Genomic DNA, 7,652 nt, shown 5'->3' on the forward strand with positions numbered 1-7,652 from the left:
ACACAAAAAGAGTTGTGTTACACTTCCCACGTTGGTGACCCACTTAAATCAAAATGCAACACTTCAAAATGTAGCGATCTATTTTCTACAAATTGTCTTCTAACCAGGGATGTACACATTACTCCCAGATTCTGTGTGGTGTTTGAGCTGTTAGTTTTAACAGGATGTGCAACCTCATCTCCCTCCTCTTGCACAAATGATTTTAGCATGATATCGATGAGTGATGACAAATAAGTGTTGCGTTCCTTTGTTTAGCGACCCCTACATTTACATGCATCACTCCAAAATGTAGCTGACTGTCTTCTGCAGGTTGTCCTCTAACTAGTGAGGTAAAATATATCTCCCATTTCCATGTGTTTTTTTAGTTGTGTTAGTTTCAACAGCACCTACAACCTGATTTCCCCCCTAATCGATATCAGTGATTTATTGCTACTTGTCAAAACAACAGCGTTTCTGGTGCTTATGCAGTTTATACGGTGCTTGTTTAAGTAATATGATTATTGTGGCAGATGTTTGTGTATATAGTACATTTTATGTTTAGGTTTTCAATTTATCACAAACTGTTTCTGCATTTGGACTATTGATTTGGACACGTTTAAACTGTGACATTGGGGATATCCCACCTAGCAAAATGACGTTGAAAATAAGACTATGACCGTCGTACAATATAAGTTTGGTTTTAGTTGAAAGTATAAAAGAAAACTATTTCATTTCAACGTACTTGCAGCTTATACACATGGACGCAGTATAATAAATCGGTCTATAATCAATTTTATTAACAATCCTAATAAATTGAGTCATAAATATAAAATATATTTGTTGTCCTAAGGGGTAGGTGTTACAGTCTTTGGTTTTTCCATTTATGTTTCAAGGTTGGACTTTAGCACGTATAGCTCGTTAGCACGTCTAGCTCGTTAGCACGTAGGATGCACTGATTGGTGTCACCTCGTTAGTCAGTATGTGTTACACCTGTGCTGGCTTGTCCATCTCGTTAGTGGGAAGGTGTTTCACCTGAGCTGGTCCAGGTTCTATTTAAGAGTGTCTGGCCCAGTGCTCCAGTTGTCTTGATAGATGTGGAGAGTCAACACCTTTAGTTGCTCCACCTTTTTGGTTTGCTTCATGTCTTTAAGTTTGGTGTGGGTTTTTCTTTTGTTTGCCTCTTCTTGGGCAGATTTAGTGGATCTCATGGTTGGTGTCTTTTAGGTCCCAGTTATTGTTACTAGTCAACTTTCAGTGGACACCCCCATAGTGTCTTTGAGAACCCCTCCTAAAAAACAAGCTTATATTTTGGGTTGGATATTGCATCCAATTAGTGTTTTAATCAATGGCATTTCCTTAGAATGCTAATTGGTCTTTCAGTTGTTAATCTTGTTTTTTTTATCCTGTTATTTTTGTGTACTAAATATTTCTGTTTATTTTCATTGTTTTCTCCTGTGAAGCCATTGTGTTGCATCCATGTCTGAAATGTGCTGTATAAATAAAGCTTGATTTGATTTCAACAAATGAACCCAATGACTGACCAATCAACAGACTCTTGGTCCATCTTAGTATGAAAATCAGTATCAATCCCACTTTTCAAGCCTGCTGAAGGCGTGGTCGAGTGGGAAACACAACCCCCGGCTCTACCAGGGGCTTGAGGTGGTCTCCCACAGCTCTGCTGGTGGAGTGGTAAACACCACCCCCGGCTCTACCGGGGGCTTGAGGTGGTCTCCCACAGCTCTGCTGGTGGAGTGGTAAGCACCACCCCCGGCTCTACCAGGGGCTTGAGGTGGTCTCCCACAGCTCTGCTGGTGGAGTGGTAAACACCACCCCCGGCTCTACCAGGGGCTTTAGGTGGTCTCCCACAGCTCTGCTTATGTCATGTTCTGTGGCCTTGCTGTTCCATTTCTTGACTGCCCCTGCAACACAGAAATAAACACATTTAGTCATATTATATAAAACACTCAAAGTAATGGATATGGAGCATCTATGGCCTCAGTTACACCTGGCACCTAAATGTGACTTCTGTCATCCGATCACTCCAAGCTCCATGAGGTTCAGATCTAACAGGATGGGCCTTTGACATAGTCTGGACGCAGTCAGGCCACTGAATATAAATAAGCAATGTAAAGAGATAGAGATACATCCTTGGGACGTCCCTAGCCTGTTGAAGTTGACATTTAAAAGGGTTAAGGTAGGGGTTAAGGTTAGGGTTTAGGGTAGGGATGTCCCAAGGATCCCGGATAGAATTGACCATTGTGCATTCTTCTGTCTCTTTTACATAGCAGGTGATGGGTTCTGACTTCTGAACTTTAAAATATGAAATATCCTTATTATGTGAAATTGAATGAAACAACAGACTCGCGTTGTCACCTAGTGAGGTCACTCTGTTATAACACACTGTCTGTCTGTCTGTCTGTCTGTCTGTCTGTCTGTCTGTCTGTCTGTCTGTCTGTCTGTCTGTCTATCTGTCTGTCAGGGAGAAGAGACTCACCTTGTCACCTAGTGAGATCACTCTGTTATAACACACTGTCTGTCTGTCTGTCAGGGCTCTGGTCTAAAGTAGAGTATTATATAGGGAATAGGGCCCTGGTCTAAAGTAGAGGATTATATAGTGAATATGGCCCTGGTCTACAGTAGAGTCTTTTATAGGGAATAGGGCCCTGGTCTAAAGTAGAGGATTGTAGAGTATTATATAGGGAATATGGCCCTGGTCTAAAGTAGAGTATTATATAGGGAATAGGGCCCTGGTCTAAAGTAGAGTATTATATAGGGAATAGGGCTCTGGTCTACAGTAGAGGATTATATAGGGAATAGGGCCCTGGTCTAAAGTAGAGTATTATATAGGGAATAGGGCCCTGGTCTAAAGTAGAGTATTATATAGGGAATAGGGCCCTGGTCTACAGTAGAGGATTATATAGGGAATAGGGCCCCGGTCTAAAGTAGAGGATTATATAGGGAATAGGGCCCTGGTCTAAAGTAGAGTATTATATAGGGAATAGTGCTCCGGTCTAAAGTAGAGTATTATATAGGGAATGGGGCCCTGGTCTACAGTAGAGTATTATATAGGGAATTAGGCCCTGGTCTAAAGTAGAGTATTATATAGGGAATAGGGCCCTGGTCTAAAGTAGAGGATTATATAGGGAATAGGGATAGGGCCCTGGTCTAAAGTAGAGGATTATTTAGGGAATAGGGCTCTGGTCTAAAGTAGAGTATTATATAAGGAATTGGGCCCTGGTCTAAAGTAGAGTATTATATCGGGAATAGGGCCCTGGTCTAAATTAGAGTATTATATCGGGAATAGGGCCCTGGTCTACAGTAGAGTATAACATAGGGAATATGGCCCTGGTCTAAAGTAGAGTATTATATCGGGAATAGGGCCCTGGTCTAAATTAGAGGATTATATAGGGAATATGGCCCTGGTCTAAAGTAGAGTATTATATAGGGAATAGGGCCCTGGTTTACAGTAGAGTATTATATAGGGAATATGGCCCTGGTCTAAAGTAGAGTATTATATAGGGAATAGGGCCCTGGTCTAAAGTAGAGTATTATATAGGGAATAGGGCCCTGGTTTACAGTAGAGTATTATATAGGGAATATGGCCCTGGTCTAAAGTAGAGTATTATATAGGGAATATGGCCCTGGTCTACAGTAGAGTATTATATAGGGAATAGGGCTCTGGTCTAAAGTAGAGTATTATATAGGGAATAGGGCCCTGGTCTACAGTAGATGATTATATAGAGAATAGGGCCCTGGTCTACAGTAGAGTATTATATAGGGAATAGGGCTCTGGTCTAAAGTAGAGTATTATATAGGCAATAGGGCCCTGATCTAAAGTAGAGTATTATATAGGGAATAGGGCCCTGGCCTAAAGTAGAGTATTATATAGGGAATTGGGCCCTGGTCTAAAGTAGAGTATTATATAGGGAATAGGGCCCTGGTCTAAAGTAGAGTATTATATAGGGAATGGGGCCCTGGTCTAAAGTAGAGGATTATATAGGGAATAGGGCCCTGGTCTAAAGTTGAGTATTATATAGGGAATAGGTCCCTGGTCTAAAGTAGAGTAATACATAGGGAATAGGGTCCTGGTCTAAAGTAGAGGATTATATAGGGAATAGGGATAGGGCCCTGGTCTAAAGTAGAGTATTATATAGGGAATAGGGCCCTGGTCTAAAGTAGAGTATTATATAGGGAATGGGGCCCTGGTCTAAAGTAGAGGATTATATAGGGAATAGGGCCCTGGTCTAGAGTAGAGGATTATATAGGGAATAGGGCCCTGGTCTACAGTAGAGTATTATATAGGGAATAGGGCCCTGGTCTAAAGTAGAGTATTATATAGGGAATAGGGCTCTGGTCTAAAGTAGAGTATTATATAAGGAATTGGGCCCTGGTCTAAAGTAGAGGATTATATAGGGAATAGGGCTCTGGTCTAAAGTAGAGTATTATATAAGGAATTGGGCCCTGGTCTAAAGTAGAGTATTGTATAGGGAATAGGGCCCTGGTCTAAATTAGAGGATTATATAGGGAATATGGCCCTGGTCTAAAGTAGAGTATTATATAGGGAATAGGGCCCTGGTCTAAAGTAGATGATTATATAGGGAATAGGGCTCTGGTCTAAAGTAGAGTATTATATAAGGAATTGGGCCCTGGTCTAAAGTAGAGTATTATATCGGGAATAGGGCCCTGGTCTACAGTAGAGTATTATATAGGGAATAGGGCCCTGGTCTAAAGTAGAGTATTATATCGGGAATAGGGCCCTGGTCTAAATTAGAGGATTATATAGGGAATATGGCCCTGGTCTAAAGTATAGTATTATATAGGGAATAGGGCCCTGGTTTACAGTAGAGTATTATATAGGGAATATGGCCCTGGTCTAAAGTAGAGTATTATATAGGGAATAGGGCCCTGGTCTAAATTAGAGGATTATATAGGGAATATGGCCCTGGTCTACAGTAGAGTATTATATAGGGAATAGGGCCCTGGTCTACAGTAGAGTATTATATAGGGAATAGGGCCCTGGTCTACAGTAGAGTATTATATAGGGAATAGGGCCCTGGTCTACAGTAGAGTATTATATAGGGAATAGGGCCCTGGTCTACAGTAGAGTATTATATAGGGAATGGGGCCCTGGTCTAAAGTAGAGGATTATATAGGGAATATGGCCCTGGTCTAAAGTAGAGTATTATATAGGGAATAGGCTCTGGTCTAAAGTAGAGTATTATATAGGGAATAGGGCCCTGGTCTAAAGTAGAGTATTATATAGGGAATAGGGCCCTGGTCTAAAGTAGAGTATTATATAGGGAATAGGGCCCTGGTCTAAAGTAGAGTATTATATAGGGAATATGGCCCTGGTCTAAAGTAGAGTATTATATAGGGAATATGGCCCTGGTCTAAAGTAGAGTATTATATAGGGAATATGGCCCTGGTCTAAAGTAGAGTATTATATAGGGAATAGGGCCCTGGTCTACAGTAGAGTATTATATAGGGAATATGGCCCTGGTCTACAGTAGAGTATTATATAGGGAATAAGGCCCTGGTCTACAGTAGAGTATTATATAGGGAATATGGCCCTGGTCTACAGTAGAGTATTATATAGGGAATATGGCCCTGGTCTAAAGTAGAGTATTATATAGGGAATATGGCCCTGGTCTACAGTAGAGTATTATATAGGGAATATGGCCCTGGTCTAAAGTAGAGTATTATATAGGGAATAGGGCTCTGGTCTAAAGTAGAGTATTATATAGGGAATAGGGCCCTGGTCTAAAGTAGAGTATTATATAGGGAATAGGGCCCTGGTCTAAAGTAGAGTATTATATAGGGAATATGGCCCTGGTCTAAAGTAGAGTATTATATAGGGAATATGGCCCTGGTCTAAAGTAGAGTATTATATAGGGAATATGGCCCTGGTCTAAAGTAGAGTATTATATAGGGAATAGGGCCCTGGTCTACAGTAGAGTATTATATAGGGAATATGGCCCTGGTCTACAGTAGAGTATTATATAGGGAATAAGGCCCTGGTCTACAGTAGAGTATTATATAGGGAATATGGCCCTGGTCTAAAGTAGAGTATTATATAGGGAATAAGGCCCTGGTCTACAGTAGAGTATTATATAGGGAATATGGCCCTGGTCTAAAGTAGAGTATTATATAGGAAATAGGGCCCTGGTCTAAAGTAGAGTATTATATAGGGAATATGGCCCTGGTCTAAAGTAGAGTATTATATAGGGAATATGGCCCTGGTCTAAAGTAGAGGATTATATAGGGAATAGGGCCCTGGTCTAAAGTAGAGTATTATATAGGGAATTGGGCCCTGGTCTAAAGTAGAGGATTATATAGGGAATATGGCCCTGGTCTAAAGTAGAGTATTATATAGGGAATAGGGCCCTGGTCTAAAGTAGAGTATTATATAGGGAATATGGCCCTGGTCTAAAGTAGAGCATTATATAGGGAATATGGCCCTGGTCTACAGTAGAGTATTATATAGGGAATATGGCCCTGGTCTAAAGTAGAGTATTATATATGGAATAGAGCTCTGGTCTAAAGTAGAGTATTATATAGGGAATAGAGCTCTGGTCTAAAGTAGAGTATTATATAGGGAATAGGGCCCTGGTCTAAAGTAGAGGATTATATAGGGAATATTGCCCTGGTCTACAGTAGAGTATTATATAGGGAATAGGGCCCTGGTCTACAGTAGAGTATTATATAGGGAATAGGGCCCTGGTCTAAAGTAGAGTATTATATAGGGAATAGGGCCCTGGTCTACAGTAGAGTATTATATAGGGAATAGGGCCCTGGTCTAAAGTATAGTATTATATAGGGAATAGGGCTCTGGTCTAAAGTAAAGTATTATATAGGGAATAGGGCTCTGGTCTAAAGTAAAGTATTATATAGGGAATAGGGCCCTGGTCTACAGTAGAGTATTATATAGGGAATAGGGCCCTGGTCTACAGTAGAGTATTATATAGGGAATAGGGCCCTGGTCTACAGTAGAGTATTATATAGGGAATAGGGCCCTGGTCTACAGTAGAGTATTATATAGGGAATAGGGCCCTGGTCTACAGTAGAGTATTATATAGGGAATAGGGCTCTGGTCTAAAGTAGAGTATTATATAGGGAATAGGGCCCTGGTCTAAAGTAGAGTATTATATAGGGAATAGGGCCCTGGTCTAAAGTAGAGTATTATATAGGGAATATGGCCCTGGTCTAAAGTAGAGTATTATATAGGGAATATGGCCCTGGTCTAAAGTAGAGTATTATATAGGGAATATGGCCCTGGTCTAAAGTAGAGTATTATATAAGGAATAGGGCCCTGGTCTACAGTAGAGTATTATATAGGGAATATGGCCCTGGTCTACAGTAGAGTATTATATAGGGAATAAGGCCCTGGTCTACAGTAGAGTATTATATAGGGAATATGGCCCTGGTCTAAAGTAGAGTATTATATAGGGAATAAGGCCCTGGTCTAAAGTAGAGTATTATATAGGGAATAGGGCCCTGGTCTAAAGTAGAGTATTATATAGGGAATATGGCCCTGGTCTATAGTGGAGTATTATATAGGGAATATGGCCCTGGTATAAAGTAGAGTATTATATAGGGAATAGGGCCCTGGTCTAAAGTAGAGTATTATATAGGGAATATGGCCCTGGTCTAAAGTAGAGTATTATATAGGGAAT

Source organism: Salvelinus namaycush, unplaced genomic scaffold (assembly GCF_016432855.1).
Source record: "Salvelinus namaycush isolate Seneca unplaced genomic scaffold, SaNama_1.0 Scaffold48, whole genome shotgun sequence".
Taxonomy (NCBI): domain Eukaryota; kingdom Metazoa; phylum Chordata; class Actinopteri; order Salmoniformes; family Salmonidae; genus Salvelinus; species Salvelinus namaycush.